This window comes from Macaca mulatta, chromosome X, assembly GCF_049350105.2.
Source record: "Macaca mulatta isolate MMU2019108-1 chromosome X, T2T-MMU8v2.0, whole genome shotgun sequence".
NCBI classification, from domain to species: Eukaryota; Metazoa; Chordata; class Mammalia; order Primates; family Cercopithecidae; genus Macaca; species Macaca mulatta.
This window is the reverse complement of record NC_133426.1, coordinates 45,687,374-45,704,850: the sequence shown is the minus strand read 5'-3', so window position 1 is coordinate 45,704,850 and position 17,477 is coordinate 45,687,374.

The following is a 17,477-nucleotide window of genomic DNA, read 5'->3' as shown; positions in this document are numbered from 1 at the left end:
GATTTTTGCATCGATGTTCATCAGGGATACTGGTCTAAAATTCTCTTTTTTTGTTGTGTCTCTGCCAAGCTTTGGTATCAGGATGATGCTGGCCTCATAAAATGAGTTAGGGAGGATTTCCTCTTTTTTTATTGATTGGAATGGTTTCAGAAGGAATGGTACCAGCTCCTCCTTGTACCTCTGGTAGAATTCGGCTGTGAATCCGTCTGGTCCTGGACTTTTTTTGGTTGGTAGGCTACTAATTATTGGCTCAATTTCAGAGCCTGCTATTGGTCTATTCAGGGATTCAACTTCTTCCTGGTTTAGTCTTGGTAGAGTGTAAGTGTCCAGGAAATTATCCATTTCTTCTAGCTTTTCTAGTTTATTTGCGTAGAGGTGTTTATAGTATTCTCTGATGGTAGTTTGTACCTCTGTGGGGTCGGTGGTGAGATCCCCTTTATCATGTTTTATTGCATCTATTTGATTCTTCTCTCTTTTCTTCTTTATGAGCCTTGCTAGCGGTCTATCAACTTATTGATCTTTTAAGAAAACCAGATCCTGGATTCATGGATTTTTTGGAGGTTTTTTGTGTCTCTATCTCCTTCACTTCTGCTCTGATCTTAGTTATTTCTTGCCTTCTGCTAAGTTTTGAATGTGTTTGCTCTTGCTTCTCTAGTTCTTTTAATTTTGATGTTAGGGTGTCAATTTTAGATCTTTCCTGCTTTCTCTTGTGGGCATTTAGTGCTATAAATTTCCCTCTACACACAGCTTTAAATGTGTCCCAGAGATTCTGGTATGTTGTATCTTTGTTCTCATTGGTTTCAAAGAACATCTTTATTTCTGCCTTCATTTCATTATGTACCCAGTAGACATTCAGGAGCAGGTTGTTCAGTTTCCATGTAGTTGAGCGGTTTTGATTGAGTTTCTTAGTTCTGAGTTCTAGTTTGATTGCACTGTGGTCTGACAGACAGTTTGTTATAATTTCCATCCTTTTACATTTGCTGAGAAGTGCTTTACTTCCAACTATGTGGTCAATTTTGGATTAAGTGTGATGTGGTGCTGAGAAGAACGTATATTCTGTCGATTTGGGGTGGAGAGTTCTGTAGATGTCTATTAGGTCCACTTGGTGCAGAGTTGAGTTCAATTCCTGGATATCCTTGTTAACTTTCTGTCTCGTTGACTGTCTAATGTTGACAGTGGGGTGTTAGAATCTCCCGTTATTATTGTATGGGAGTCTAAGTCTCTTTGTAAAAGTCTCTAAGGATTTGCTTTATGAATCTGGGTGCTCCTTTATTGGGTGCATATATATTTAGGATAGTTAGCTCTTCTTGTTGAATTGATCCCTTTACCATTATATAATGGCCTTCTTTGTCTCTTTTGATCTTTGATGGTTTAAAGTCTGTTTTATCAGAGTAGGATTGCAACCCCTCCTTTTTTTGTTTTCCATTTGCTTGGTAGATCTTCCTCCATCCCTTTATTTTGAGCCTATGTGTGTCTCTGCATGTGTGATGGGTCTCCTGAATACAGCAAACTGATGGATCCTGACTCTTTATCCAATTTGCCAGTCTGTATCTTTTAATTGAACCATTTATTCCATTTACATTTAAGTTTAATATTGTTATGTGTGAACTTGATCCTGTCATTATGATATTAGCTAGTTATTTTGCTTGCTAGTTGATGCAGTTTCTTCCCAGCATAACTGGACTTTACATTTTGGCATGTTTTTGCAATGGCTGGTACCGGTTGCTCCTTTCCATGTTTAGTGCTTCCTTCAGAATCTCTTGTAGGGCAGGCCTGGTGGTGACAAAATCTCTAAGCATTTGCTTGTCTGTAAAAGATTTTATTTCTCCTTCACTTATGAAACTTAGTTTGGCTGGATATGAAATTCTGGGTTGAAAATTCTTTTCTTTAAGATTGTTGAATATTGCCCCCCACTCTCTTCTGGTTTGTAGAGTTTCTGCCGAGAGATCTGCTGTTAGTCTGATGGGCTTCCCTTTGTGGGTAACCCGACCTTTCTCTCTGTCTGCCTTTAGCATTTTTTCCTTCATTTCAACTTTGGTGAATCTGACAATTATGTGTCTTGGAGTTGCTCTTCTGGAGGAGTATCTTTGTGGCATTCTCTGTATTTCCTGAATTTGAATGTTGGCCTGCCTTGCTAGGTTGGGGGAGTTCTCCTGGATAATATCCTGCAGAGTGTTTTCCAACTTGGTTCCATTTTCCCCATCACTTTCAGGCACACCAATCAGACGTAGTTTTGGTCTTTTCACATAATCCCATATTTCTTGGAAGCTTTGTTCATTTCTTTTTACTCTTTTTTCTCTACATTTCTCTTCTCGCTTCATTTCATTCATTTGATCTTCAATCACTGATAATCTTTCTTCCAGATGATCGAGTCGGTTACTGAAGCTTGTGCATTTATCATGTAGTTCTCATGTCATGGTTTTCATCTCTATCAGTTCTTTTAAGGTCTTTTCTGCATTGATTATTCTAGTTATCCATGCATCCATTTTTTTCAAGGTTTTTAGTTTCTTTGCACTGGTTGCATAGTTTCTCCTTTAGCTCTGAGAAGTTTGATTGAATGAAGCCTTCTTCTCTCAACTCATCAAAGTCATTCTCCATCCAGCTTTGTTCCATTGCTGGAGATGAACTGCGCTCCTTTGGAGGGGGAGATACGCTCTGATTTTTTGAATTCCCAGCTTTTCTGCACTGCTTTTTCCCTATCTTTGTGGTTTTATCTGCCTTTGGTCTTTGATGATGGTGATGTACTGATGGGGTTTTGGTGTGGGTGTCCTTTCTGTTTGTTAGTTTTCCTTCTAACAGTCAGGACCCTCAGCTGCAGGTCTGTTGGAGTTTGCTTGAGGTCCACTCCAGACCCTGTTTGCCTGGGTATCAGCAGCGGAGGCTGCAGAAGATAGAATATTGCTGAACAGCGAGTGTTGCTGTCTGATTCTTGCTCTGAAAGCTTCGTCTCAGGGTGTACCCAACTGTGTGAGGTGTGATATGTCGGTCTGCACCTAGTGGGGGATGTCTCCCAGTTAGGCTACTCAGGGGTCAGGGACCCACTTGAGCAGGCAGGCTGTCGGTTCTCAGATCTCAACTTCCATGCTGGGAGAACCACTGCTCTCTTCAAAGCTGTCAGACAGGGACTTTTACATCTGCAGAGGTTTCTGCTGCTTTTTGTTTAGCTATGCCCTGCTTTTTGTTTAGCTATGCGGTGAGCTCCACCCAATTCGAGCTTCCTGGCGGCTTTGTTTATCTACTTAAGCCTCAGCGATGGCAGGCGCCTCTTCCCTAGCCTCGCTGCCACCTTGCAGTTAGATCTCCAACTGCTGTGCTAGCAATGAGGAAGGCTCCGTGGGCATGGGACCCTCCGGGCCAAGTGTGGGATATAATCTCCTGGTGTGCCATTTGCTAAGACCCTTGGTAAAGTGCAGTATTAGGGTGGGAGTCGCCTGATTTTCCAGGTGTTGTGTGTCTCAATTTCCCTTGGCTAGGGAAAGGAATTCCCTTCCCCCTTGCACTTCCCAGGTGAGGCGATGCCTTGCCCTGCTTCAGCTCTCACTGGTCGGGCTGCACCCGTGGACCAGCATCAACTGTCCCACATGCCCCAGTGAGATGAACACAGTACCTCAGTTGAAAATGCAGATATCACCCGTCTTCTGTGTTGCTCACGCAGGGAACTGGAGGCTGGAGCTCTTCCTATTTGGCCATCTTGGGCGCCACTTCTTCAATAATTTTTTTTCTTGAATGAGTGAAGGTCTTTACTCTTGCCTTCTGAAATCCAACTCCCTCCTTTCCCATAGTAAAGCTTTGATAAACCCACATAAGGAACATATCAGTCCTTGGTCTGAAAATTTATTATGGCATAGAGAGACTTTTTTTGTACAAATTTAAGGAGTGTAAATGTAGTTTTGTTTCATAGATACATTGCATGGTGGTGCAATCTGGGCTTTTAGTGTATCCATCACCTGAATGAAGTACATTGTATCCATTAAGTAATTTTGCATCCCTCATCCCCCTCCCACCCATCCAGGTCTCCAGTAATTATTATTCCACACTTTCCCAGAGAGACCTTTATGCACATAGGTCCTGACCACCTTTTCTTTCCCAAGATGGGTTACATGTCCCACACCTGTACAGTAAGCATACCATATATACATAACTCTATTATAATATGTTATACTATATAATTATTCTATTCACTCATCTGTTTCCTTGTACTAGAGAACCAGACTAGTCTGGCACTATGTTTCTCTCTAATTGATCTTTAACTCTATAGAGATCTTCTCCATTCCACCTCAGGGGAGTTAGGAGAGGAAACTCTGAGTATTTAGTTTCCTTAGGCACATTCTTCTTATGTTGTTAATTAGAAGGTAGGATTTTAATTTTGTTCATTCTCTTTCCATTTTGTTTGCTTTTATTTTATGTTCTCCATCATAAAATCATAAAAACTAATGGATATACAGGGATGGATATGTGAGGGTGTATGCCTGTTTGAGGTTATGTATTTCCCTTTCTTCTTTGTGACTCCTGAGGGCAGAAGCTGAGGCTCCAAAAATTACTCTAGCAGAGACTCTATATATATGTGGGAATAGGGAGAGGTAGAAAAGGATAGGACCAGCTTTATTCCTCACTGCTGAAGCCCAACTGTTAAGCCAGAGCTGGTGCCTTTGCTGATGTCTTTGATGATAACCTTTATCAGGCAAAATGGCCAGGGTCAGGACTAGCAGCTGACCCAAAAGATTCTGAGACTGCCTGCTTGCTCAGTGAGCCAAGAACTTTTGAGCACTTTGCTTCCATTGCCTTCCTCTGGCACACCCTTAGATGTGGGTAACCTGGTCCTGCTTTTTAGAAGACCCTGATTTGTTCCTGCAAAGACCCTGCTTTGTTCCTGCAAAGAACATGATCTCATTCTTTTTTACGGCTGCATAGTATTCTGTGGTGTACATGTACCACATGTAGAAGATTGAAACTGGACCCTTTCTTTACACCATAATAAAAAATTAACTCAAGATGGATTAAAGACTTAAATGTAAAACCCAAAACTATAAAAACCCTGGGAGGCAACCAAGGCAATACCATCCCTGGACACAGGAACCAGCAAAGATTTCATGACAAAGACATCAAAAGCAATTGCAACAAAAGCAAAAACAGACAAATGGGAACTAATTAAACTAAAGATCTTCTGTGCAGCAAAGGTGAGTATCAACAGAGTAAACAGACAACTTAAGAATGGGAGAAAAATTTGCAAACAATGCATCTAGCAAAGGTCTAATATCTAGCATCTATAAGGAACTTAAACAAATTTACAAGAAAAAAACCAAACAACCCCATAAAAAGTGGGCACAGGACATGAACAGACTCTTTTCAAAAGAGGACATACATGCAGCCAACAATCATATAATAAAAAGCTCAAGATCTCTGATCATTAGAGAAATGCAAATCAAAACCACAATGAGATGCCATCTCACACCAGTCAGAATGGTTATTACTAAAAAGTAAAAAAATAACAGATGCTGGCAAGGTTGCAGATAAAAAGGAATGCTTATACACTGTTGATGGGCACATAAATTAGTTCAACCATTGTGGAAGATGGTGTGGCAATTCCACAAAGACCTAAAAACAGAAATACCCTTTGACCCAGCAATCCCATTACTGAGCATCTGCCCAAAGAAATATAAATCATTATATTATAAAGACACACACACACATATGTTCACTGAAGCACTATTCAGAATAGCAAAGACATGGAATCAACCTAAATGCCCATCAATGATAGATTGGATAAAGAAAATGTGGTACATGTACACCATGGAATACTACGCAGTCATAAAAAAGTACAAGATTATGTTCTTTGCAGGAACACTGATGGAGCTGGAGACCATTATCCTTAGCAAACTAACACAGGAGCAGAAAACAAAATACTGCATATTCTCGCTTATAAGTGGGAGCTAAATGATGAGAACACATAGACACATAGAGAGGAGCGACACACACTGGGGTCAACTGGAGAGCGGAGGGCTGGAAGAGGAAGAGGATCAGGAAAAATAACTACTGGGCACTAGGCTTAATACCTGGGTGATGAAATAATCTGTACTATAATCCCGCATGACTCAAGTTTGCCTATATAACAAACGAGTACATGCACCCCTGAACTTAAAATAAAAGTTAAAAAAAGACTAGGGGCAGGGCCAGGCACGGTGGCCGGTAATCCCAGCACTTTGGGGGCCAAGGCGGGTGGATCACGAGGTCAGGAGTCCTAGACCAGCCTGTCCAAGATGGTGAAACCCCATCTCCACTAAAAATACAAAAATTAGCCAGGCATGGTGGTGGGCGCCTGTAATCCCAGCTATTCGGGAGGCTGAGGCAGAGAATTGCTTGAGCCCCAGAGGTGGAGGTTGCAGTGAGCCGAGATCACGCCACTGCACTCCAGCCTGGGCAAGAGTGAGACTCCATCTCAAAAAAAAAAAAAAAAAAAAAGATTGGGGGCATGGAACATTGATAGGCTTCCAGGTTGGCTGGCAAAATTTTGTTTCTTGCCTGGGTGATGGTTACAAGGGAACAATCCTATTGCATTGTGGGGTTTTCTGTATCTATGTTTTATTTTATAATAAAAAGGCTTGTAAAACCCTGCCAGCTGGTATTATAGACAAAACAAAAGAGTTAACTATTTGGGAATATGTTCCATGTGAAAAGACTCACTTTATAGAAATGAAGATGCCTAGATATATATATATTTTTTGTGGACCTAGGTCTGCCTTTTCCTATGAGGTAGATGGGAGGAAAATAGCATTGGAAATAGTGGAGAGCAGGAAGTGGAAACTACTCAGGCCAGCAGAATCTTCCAGTTTAGTGCACTGTGCAAACTACTGACAAGGCTAGATGGAGCAAAGAATCTCAGCTCAGTTTTTTAATACATGCAAGTAGATGATAAATATGAAGACTTCAGAGGATTAGATATAGTAAATCATGAAGGCCAGAAAAACTTTTGGGGTTTTCACCTTTGAGCAGGAAAATGTTGAACTTTTGGGCTTTTTATTTAATATATAGAAAGCATGCATATTTAACTATCCCATCTAACAGCAGCTTAAACAAACTGGAGCCTTAGGAAGGGGACACTGAAGCTGGAGGAGGGAGAGACAGCATGAAGGGCAGTGTGTCAATCGTTAAAGGCAGTCCGGAAAGGTGTATGTTTTCTTGGTTCCAGTTGCCATATTGTTAGTTAGTGATGAGTATTTTTTTGTGGCTCCCCACTCAACACCCACTTTGGGAATGCTGATTTGCCTCTGTGGCATAGAAGCTTTGGACATTTATCTAACTTTTTGTGCTGCCCAACCAGTTCAAGACAGGTGGGTGCCTTGGTCTGATGGGCTCTAAAGGTGTAATGTCCAAAGGCAGAGGGAGACTCTCCCATCTTGCTGGACCCACATTGCTTAGCACAGTCTAGATACATCACAGAACCTAAGAGTCTGTCAGTCTGAAATGATTGCCCTTCACACTGGCCTCATTTCCACTTTCCAAAGAAGTTGACTCTTCTGGAAATATTGTCTAAATTGTGCTTACAGAATCATGCCATATAATGTACGCCCTAAAATCATCTTGGTTTGTAGCAAAAGGGTAATAACTAAGTATTTAATAATACAAATAAAAGAAAAACGGAAATTGCCAATTCAAAATATGATGCACACTTACATGTGTGTATAACATTTTTTTCTGAAAGTACAAGAACAAATGCTTTAATAATTATAGCTAATGTTTAATGAAAGGCCAATATTTGGCCAGGCAATGTGTAGAACATAGTATGTATACTAATCCATTTATTCCTCATCACAGCTTTATGAGAAAGAGACTATTATTTTCCATAATTCACAGGTAAAGAACTGAGACACAGAGAGGATACGTCACAGTCCAAGCTCACACAGACTCCTTTCTTATTCCTTGTTCTTCTTCATATTCTTCTCTATATGGCAGTCAGCGCAATTTTTCTAAAAACAGAACAAAAATGATCAGTGCCTTCCCACTGGTTTTAAGGTAATGTGCAAATGCCATAAAATGGCTGAAGACCCTTACATCATCTGAAGTAGGCGTCTGCCTCCCTCTCAACAGCAACTTTCAACCATCCCTGCTACCTCGCTCTCTCTCTCCTCAAGCCACCTCATTCACTTCCCTCAACATGTTATTTCCTACCACACCTCCATGCCTTCTCAAGTGCTGATCTCTCTTTTGGGAACATTTTTTCTGTATCTCTGCCTATCTGACAAAACTTAAAAAAAAAAAAACCTCTTTATTATCTGCCTACAAACACATGCTCAGTTAGGACTTTGTGGTGTGAGCTCCACTAACACCCTGTCTTCCTATCACAGCACACCTGCTGCCCTTCAGTTGGTGTGACTGCTTCTTTCATCATCTGTGTTTCCTGCTAGGCTGTAAGCTCCACGAGGTCAAAGACCATGACTATCTTAGATCACTGTCCCCCAATACGGAGTCCCGTGATTAGCAAGTAGTAGATACTAAATAAATATGTGTTGTATCAATATTATGCATGCCTGGGATTCAGTTTATTGTTATCAATGAGCTTTTGAAAGTTAATCCAGAGATGTAAGTTTGTGATACAATCATATAATAAGAGTTTAATTATTTCAAACCTACAGCACAAATTCTGTATGTGCAAGGCTAAGAGAGACCACCTTGGGAGTCATGGGCTAGGGTAGAAAGAGTTGGGCTAGAGATATAAATAAGGAAATATAATATGAAGTAAAATAAAATAATCACTATAATTTTCTTCTGTGCATGGGTGAGGGCAAGTAGGAGTGGGAAATCGTGTACATCAGAATAGTGACATAAGAATTGAACGTTAAGGAGTGGAGAGGATTTGGGTAGCAACAAGGTGGTGAGAATAGCAATCTGGAGAGCAGGAATAGCATAAACTAAGGCTTGGGAACAAGAAAAGGCATAACTTGCTTAGGAACAAGTGGAAGTCTTCATAAACTGAAATGCAATCATATTTTGGCTTTTTACTTAGCACAGCACGAAGCAAGAATCAAAGATGCAGATGAAGTGTTGTTAAATGTGCACAGATACTCACTGTAGATGCCACTTCTAGGTGAACTGCAACAAGTGGGTTCTGGTATTCTCAAAACCAGTCCTGGTTTCAGCAGGGAAAACACCTGCGATTATTTCTAGCATCCTTCTCTATATATATATATATATATTTTTTTTTTTGAGACGAAGTCTCGCTCTGTCGCCCAGGCTGGAGTGCAGTGGCCGGATCTCAGCTCACTGCAAGCTCCGCCTCCCGGGTTTACGCCATTCTCCTGCCTCAGCCTCCCGAGTAGCTGGGACTACAGGCGCCCGCCACCTCGCCCGGCTAGTTTTTTGTATTTTTAGTAGAGACGGGGTTTCACCATGTTAGCCAGGATGGTCTCGATCTCCTGACCTTGTGATCCGCCCGTCTCGGCCTCCCAAAGTGCTGGGATTACAGGCTTGAGCCACCGCGCCCGGCCATCCTTCTCTATAAAAGGGATAACCTGAAAAAGGAACTTGAGCAATTTCTTTGGTGTAATGGATTTCTTTAGTCCAAAAGACGTGTGACTATCAGACAATCTTGGCCCAATACCATGCAGTCCTGGACTTGTCAACCTCCTTTGTTTGGAGTCTATATTTTCCTTTGGCTGTGGTTTGGCCACCAGTGGAGGGCTCCCTACAGGAATAGAATATGCTATTCAGTGGGATTCAAGAATTTCCATCCCTGTGATTCTGATTTTCAAAAGCACATTAATAAATCTCATCTTTGGATACACTGGGTTGATGAGAGGTTGTTCTGTAGAGACAGGTCCACCCTTGATGGACTGCTGAGTCAGGTTTGTGAACTGCCAAGGGTGAGATTCAGTCCTCAGGCATTGTCTGTCATCTAAAGCATTAAATGGAGGCACGCTGGTATCATGGCTACAAGTGCAGGCTCTAGAGCTAGTAGCTCAGCTCCACTACTGTGATATTAGCTTCTCTGTGTCTCAGTTTCCTCATTTATAAAATGGAGATAATAACAGAATCTACCACATAAGGTTGTTGTGATAATTAACTGAGTTAATAAAACTAAAATCCTTAAAAGAGTGCCTGGCACACAGAAAGTACTCAATGAGTATAAGCTATTTATTTTGTTCAGTTAATAGAGACAATCTGGTTAATAACAACTCTTGTAATTCTCAGAACCATTCTTTAAGGTGATTATGAATAATTTCTGCTACTTATGAATTTTTCTCTACCCAGGATATGGAAAACCAAGGCTCACAGCAAGAAAAGAACAATTATGACCCATCTTCCTGGGGGCAATTTCACCTGAAGTTTTAAGGCAATAATAAACATTTTGAGATTAACATAAGCAGACTGTGTTTAGACCGAAATGCAAATTTTGCACAAATACTTACTATAAAGCATACAATTTTAAAGAAATTTCTTGCTTACAGCATACCTCTCCAGGACTCATCTGCCATAACAGAGGAAAAAAGGCAAAGTCAAGTCTGGTCTGGTTGGCTGAATATCTGAGGCATTTGAAGGTTTGGTCCACTCCATAATAGGGAGCTTTCTACATAGGAGACTCCTGCTGTCAAGTCCCGTGTGGTTGATTAAAAATGGCCACAAAGTTTTGACCCTTGTGTTATTGAGAAGTGAATCTATGTCTCATCTGCTGACTTTGGGATGGATTGTGATTGCTTTGACCAATAGAATACAGCAGAAGTGATACCCTGCCACTTCAGACCTAGCCTTTATGAGGATTGGCAGTTTTTGCTTCCTTCCTCCTGAAGCCCTGAGCTACCCTTTCAAAAGTCTGGCTACCCTGAAGTTGCCATGCTGTGAGAAAGCCCAGGCTAGCCACATGGAGAGTTCGTGTGACAGAAAAGAGAGAGAAAAGAGAGAGGCAGACAGAGACTGAGACACAGCCAGCCTCTAGCCATTCTGTCCCCCAGCAGTACAAGTCATCTAAGCTGGGGGCCCAGACTATGTGGAGCAGAGATGAGCTTCCCTTCTTTGGCTTGTCTGGATTTCTGACCCAGCTTGAGAAATAATACTAATAATACTAATAATAAATTGTTGTTTTAAGACTCAAAAGCACACCAGCAGAAGTCAGATCACACAGGCCAGGCAACCACATTATGGGGTCAAGGGAAGTTGGCTGACTCTGAGGATAGAGGTGGAGGATGGAGTTGGAGGTGACATGGGCCCCCATAAGTTCCCCTTGGACTTGCTGGAAAGCTGACTGGCAGCAGAAACAGATTCCAGCTATCAGTGCCAACCTTGGTTCTCATTGCCCCAAGGACTAAAAGGCAAGTCTCCACTGCCCAAAGTTGGAAGGGTTTGGGTGGATGGACAGAGGGATGTCTATTAGAGTGGGAAATGGAAGGGGGGTTTCTTGGGACAAGAGAGGGCTGCAGACATCACTCTGCACTACAGGGAGAAAGGGAAGGAGACTAATGGTTCCAAAGGCAGGCATGAAGAGGGGTGGTTCTTCAGCCTGTTATTTAGGCTGTCTGCAACCTGGCACCCACCTGCTTTTGCTACATTGCTATCTAGGGCTTTTCTTCATGCATGCTGTGTTCTGTGTATATGACACCCACTTCTTTGCGTCAATGTCTTCACTCAGAATGGAATGTTTTTTCCCTGGCATCACATGTCTGGACTTTGGCCTCCTACAAAGTGTCCTTGAAATGCCATGCAAAGATTGTCTCTGATCCCTCAGTGTGGAGGTAACCGCAACACTCCGAATACTAGGTGTGCTGTCTTCACACTGCACAGTGATGAAAGTCTTGCTTCATCCTCCCTCATAGCTCAGGAACTTATAAGAAGACCTCTATCTGACTTCTGAGACTGCCCAATGCTACGACCCTCACAGCAACCCAATATTGAATGTGCCGTTAATTATTTCATTGCCCTCAATATATTTCATTGCATCAGTAATTAGAAGTAAATCTGAATATTTATAAGGACTCTGATATTACTCAAAATGGAAATATTTTGGAATTCAAGTAGCTTTTCCATGGCCATATATCTAGTAAGGATAGTTCCAGGATCCAGACTCAGGCGATGGGGTTCCAGGGCCGGTTGTCTGGAACTCTACCCTGTTCTGCATAGTAAGAGCTTATCGTCTATCCAGAAAATATCTTACCCTGTGACTGCAGATGATTAAGTTAGTTAAACCAATTAAAATCAGCCATGTAAATTGTAAGCTATATCTAATTAAAATAAACTTTTGTTCATTTTTCGGGCTGGGCATGGTGGTTCACACCTGTAATCCCAGCACTTTGGGAGGTCAAGGTAGAGGATTGCTTGAGCTCAGGAGCTCAAGACCAGCCTGGGCAGCACAGCGGGACCTGATCTCTACAAAAACATTTAAAAATTAGCCAAGTGAGGTGGCATGTGCCTGTAGTCCCAGCTACTCAGAAGACTGAAGTGGAAGGATCACTTGATCCCAGGAATTCTAGGCTCCAGTGAGCCATGATTGTGCCACTGTACTCCAGCCTGGGCAACAGAGCAAGACTGTTTCTAAAAATAAAAATTGTAAAAATAATTTGTTTGTCAACTATATGCAAGGTTAGTGAGATGTCTCTGCCCTCAAAGATAGTATACTCTAATGTGTTTGTAGAATCTCACACTGGATAGCAGTTGCAATGTCATGTGAAACAATTTATCTGATTCAACCTGTTTTACTCCTGCTATTAATAGCTTGTTAGTCACTGAAAGTAGGCTATATCAGTTTTTTCTCTTTGGGGGCCATCTATACTACCAGGTTTCAGATGCCTAGGCTATCTTGAGTCCCTCCACACTAATTGTTATTACTAAGGAATAGAGCTGAAAGCAAAAGGACAGATAAAGGCTTTGATCTTCCTACAAAACCCATCTGGGGTAGGAATTCCAAGTCTAGGGGGAAAAGAGGGAGGGGAAGAAAGAGGTAGACAGGAGAAAGTGGAGGTGAGAAGGTCAAAGAAATAGCAGCAAAAGGTGTAAGATGATTGAAAAAGAGAATTAAAAGAAAGAGAAAAATTAGAGTGGGAAAAAATGGAAACAGAAGAAAGTCGGAGAGAAAGGTAGAAACTAAATGGGAAGACTAAAAATAAATCAACAGGGAACAACAACAAAAATTACATTCAATTGTGGTCTTATTTGTAGTTGTGTTACCCAAATTGAACTGCCAACTTATTCAATATCTTGACTTCATTACATAATGTGTTTTCATTTTCCCAAAATGTTTGTGTCTGAATGAAAAGATCTTCTCTACAAAATATTTCCATGTCTGAATTTGACTACTCTAACTACCTCATGTAAATGGAATCATATAATATTTGTCCTTTTGTGTCTGGCTGATTCACTTAGCATAATGTCCTCAAGGTTTATCCATATTGTAGAATTTGTAGAATCATACTTCTTAAGGCTGCACAATATTATATACATATGCCACATTTTGTTTATCCATGCATCTGCTGGTGGACATTTGGATTATTTCCACTTTTAGCTATTGTGAATAATGCTGCTATAAACACTGGTGGCTTTTTGTCTTAGTAAAGCGATGACTTTTGAACTTAGGAAAGAGAGGCAAAATGGGCCTTTAGGATGCTTTGGTTTTAGGCCATTGAAGCTAACTTTGCTTGAGTAAATGAGCCAGCCATGGGACCCAGCCCAAGTTATCAGAGCTTCACACTTGGGATTAGAAGCAAAATTCCTGTTAGTAATCTAAAGTTTTACTTGGCCTTACTTGCAGATGTCTCTGTTTCTCTCTTCCGAGCTCCTCAAAAGGAGAGACAGGTGAGATGAGGTAATATTTAAGTTTCCTGGAATCAATAACCTAACACCATCATAATATCATTGCTTTGTTATGCTTCATTGCATCTCCAACTACAGAGTTATACTAAAGCAAATAATTGCCCTTCCAAAGAGTAGGTATAGAGAATACATCTTTCCTTCTAGAGAGAAAAGGAGGATTTTGACTTCTACTATAATATGTGTATACATCCTATACATCTATCACATCTTTTAGAGCCTAAATCAATTTATTAGCTTCTCTCTGAAATCCACAATGAAACACAATGAAAAATTTGCAGAAAACAGTGGGACAAACTTAGACCCACCATTTGTATTGAATGTATTTATAGGGTACAATGTGATATGTAAAAAAGCTTTTTAAACTTTCATTTTAGGTTCAGGTGTATATGTGCATGTTTGTTATGTAGGTAAGTTGCATGTCTCAGGTTTTGGTGTACAGATTATCTTGTTGCCCAGGTAATAAACATAGTATCTGATAGGTAGTTTTAAAATTCTCACCCTCCTCCCACATTCCACCCTTCAGATAGCCTCAGTATCTATTGTTCCCTTCTTTGTGGTCATGTGTACTTAATGTTTAGTTCCCACTTACAAGTGAGAGCATGAGGTATTTGGCTTTCTGTTCCTGTGTTAGTGGACATAGGATAATGATCTCCAGCTTCATCCATGTTGTTAAAAAGGACATGATCTCATTCTTTTTTATAGCTATGTAGTATTCCATGGTGTGTAGGTAGCACATTTTCTTTATCCAGTCTCCCATTGATAGGCATTTAGATTGATTCCATGTCTTTGCTGTTGTGAGTAGTGCTGCAGTGAACATACACATGCATGTGCCTTTATGCTAGAACAATTTATATTCCTTTGGGTATATACCCAATAATGGGATTACTGGGTTGAATGGTAGTTTTCTTTTAAGTTCTTGGGAAATCACTAAAGTGCTTTCTATAATGATTGAACTAACTTACATTCCCAAGAGCAGTGTATAAGCGTTCCCTTTTCTCTGTAGCCTCACCAACATCTGATATTTTTTGACTTTTTGATAATAGCCATTCTGAACAGTGTGAGATGGTATCTCATGGTAGTTTTGACTTGCATTTCTCTAATGATTAGTGATGTTGAGCATGTTTTTACATGATTGTTGGCTGCATGTATGTCTTCTTTTGAGAAGTGTATGTTCATGTGCTTTGCCCACCTTTTTTTTTTTTTTTTTTTTTTTTTTTTTTTTTTTTGAGACAGAGTGTTGCTCTGTTGCCCAGGCTGGAGTGCATGGAGTGCAGTTGCATGATCTTGGTTCACTGCAACCTCTGTCTCCCAGGTTCAAGTGATTCTCATGCCCCAGACTCCCAAATGCTAGGATTATAGTCATAAGCCACTGTGCTGGTCTTGTATTGTTTTCTTTTTGAGACAGAGTCTCACTCTGTCACCCATGCTGGAGTACAGTGGCATGATCCTGGCTCACTGCAACCTGTGCCTCACGAGTTCAAGCAATTTTCCTGCCTCAGCCTCCTGAGTATCTGGGATTACAGGCACACACCACCCCGCCTGGCTAATTTTTTCTATTTTTAGTAGAGATGGGGTTTCAATGTATTGCCCAGGCTGGTCTCCTATTCGTGGCCTCAAGTAATCTGCCCACCTCGGCCTCCCAAAATGCTGGGCTTACAGGCATGAGCCACTGTGCCTGGCCTTTTGCCCACTTTTTAATGGAGTTGTTTTTTGTTTGTTAGTATGTTTAAGTTCCATATAGATACTGGACATTAGACCTTGGTCGGATGCATAGTTTACAAATATTTTCTCTCATTCTGTGGGGTGTCTGTTTATCCTGTTGATAGTTTATTTTGCTGTATAGAAGCTCTTTAGTTTAATTAGATCACATTTGTCAATTTTTGTTTTTGTTGCAATTGCTTTTGGCATCTTCTCATGAAATCTTTGCCTAGACCTTTGTCCAGAATGGTATTTCCTAGATTTACTTCCAGGGTTTTCATAGTTTTTGGCTTTACATTTAAGTATTTAATCTATCCTGAGTTGATTTTTTAATATGGTGCAAGGAAAGGGTCCAGTTTCATTCTTCTGCATATGGCTAGCCAGTTATCCCAGTACCATTTATGGGATATGATGTCCTTTCCCCATTTGTTGTTTTTGTTGACTTGGTTCAAGATCAGATGGTTGTGGGTATGTGGCTTTATGTCTGGGCTCTCTATTCTGCTCCATTGGTCTATGTGTCTGTTTTTGTGCCAGCACCATGCTGTAATGGTTACGGTAGCCTTGTACTATATTTTGAAGTTGAGTAGCGTGATGCCTTCAGCTTTGTTCTTTTTGTTTAGGATTGCCTTGGCTATTTGGGCTCTTTTTTGGCTCCATATGAATTTTAAAATAGTTTTTTCTAGTTCCGTGAAAAGCATTATTGGTAGTTTAATAGGAATAGCGTAGAATCTGTAAATTGCTTTGGGCCATATGGCCATTTTTTTACAATATTGATTCTTCCTATCCACGAGCATGGAATGTTTAGTCACTTGTTTGTGTCTTCTTTGATCTCTTTCAGCAGTGTTTTGTAATTCTTGTTGTAGAGATGTTTCACCTCTCTGGTTAGCTATATTTCTAGGTATTTTATTCTTTTCGTGGCTATTGTGAATGGGATTACATTCTTGATCTGGCTCTCAGCTTGGAGGTTGTTGGTGTATAAAAATGCTACGAATTTTGTACATTATTGTTGTATGTTGAAACTTTGCCTATGTTGTTTATCAGATCTAGGAGCTTTGGGGCAGAGACTCTGGGGTGTTCTAGGTATAGAATCATATAATCTGCATACAGAGATAATTTCACATCCTCTCTTTCTGTATGGATGCCTTTTATTTCTTCCTCTTACCTGATTGCTCTAGCTAGGAGTTTCAGCACTATATTAAAGAACAGTGGTGAGAGTGAGCATTCTTATCTTGTTTTGGTCCTCAAGGGGAATGCTTCCAGCTTTTGCTCATTCAGTATGATATTGGCTGTTGGTCTGTCACAGACAGCTATTATTATTTTGTGATATGTTCCTTTGATGCCTAGTTTGTTGTAGGCTTTTAATATGAAGGGATGTTGAATTGTTATCAAAAGCCTTTTCTGCATCTATTGAGATGATTATGTGGTTTTAGTTTTTAGTTCTGTTTATGTGATAAATCACATTTATTGATTTGCATATGTTAAACCAACCTTGCATCCCAGAGATGAAGCCTACTTGATTGTGGTGGATTAACTTTTTGATGTGCTGCTGGATTCAGTTTGTCAGTATTTTGTTGAAGACTTTTACGTCTACGTGCGAGGATATTGGCCTGAAGGTTTTTTTGTTTGTTTGTTTTGTGTTTTGTTTTGTTGCGTGTGTGTGTGTCTGCCAGGTTTTGGTATTAGAATGAAGTTGGCCTCTTAGAACGAGTTAGGGAGGCATCCCTCCTCCTCAATTTTATGGAGTAGTGTCAGTAGGAATGTACCAGCTCTTCCTCATAAATCTGGTAGAATTTGACTGTGAATCCTTCTAGTCCTGAGCTTATTCTGATTAGTAGGCTTTTTATTACTGATTCTATTTTGGAACTTGATTTTGATCTGGTTAGATATTAAATTTATTTCTGGCTCAAGCTTGGGAAGGCATATGTGTCTAGGACTTTATCCATTTCTTTTAGGTTTCCTAGTTTGTGTGTATAGAGATGTTCATAGTC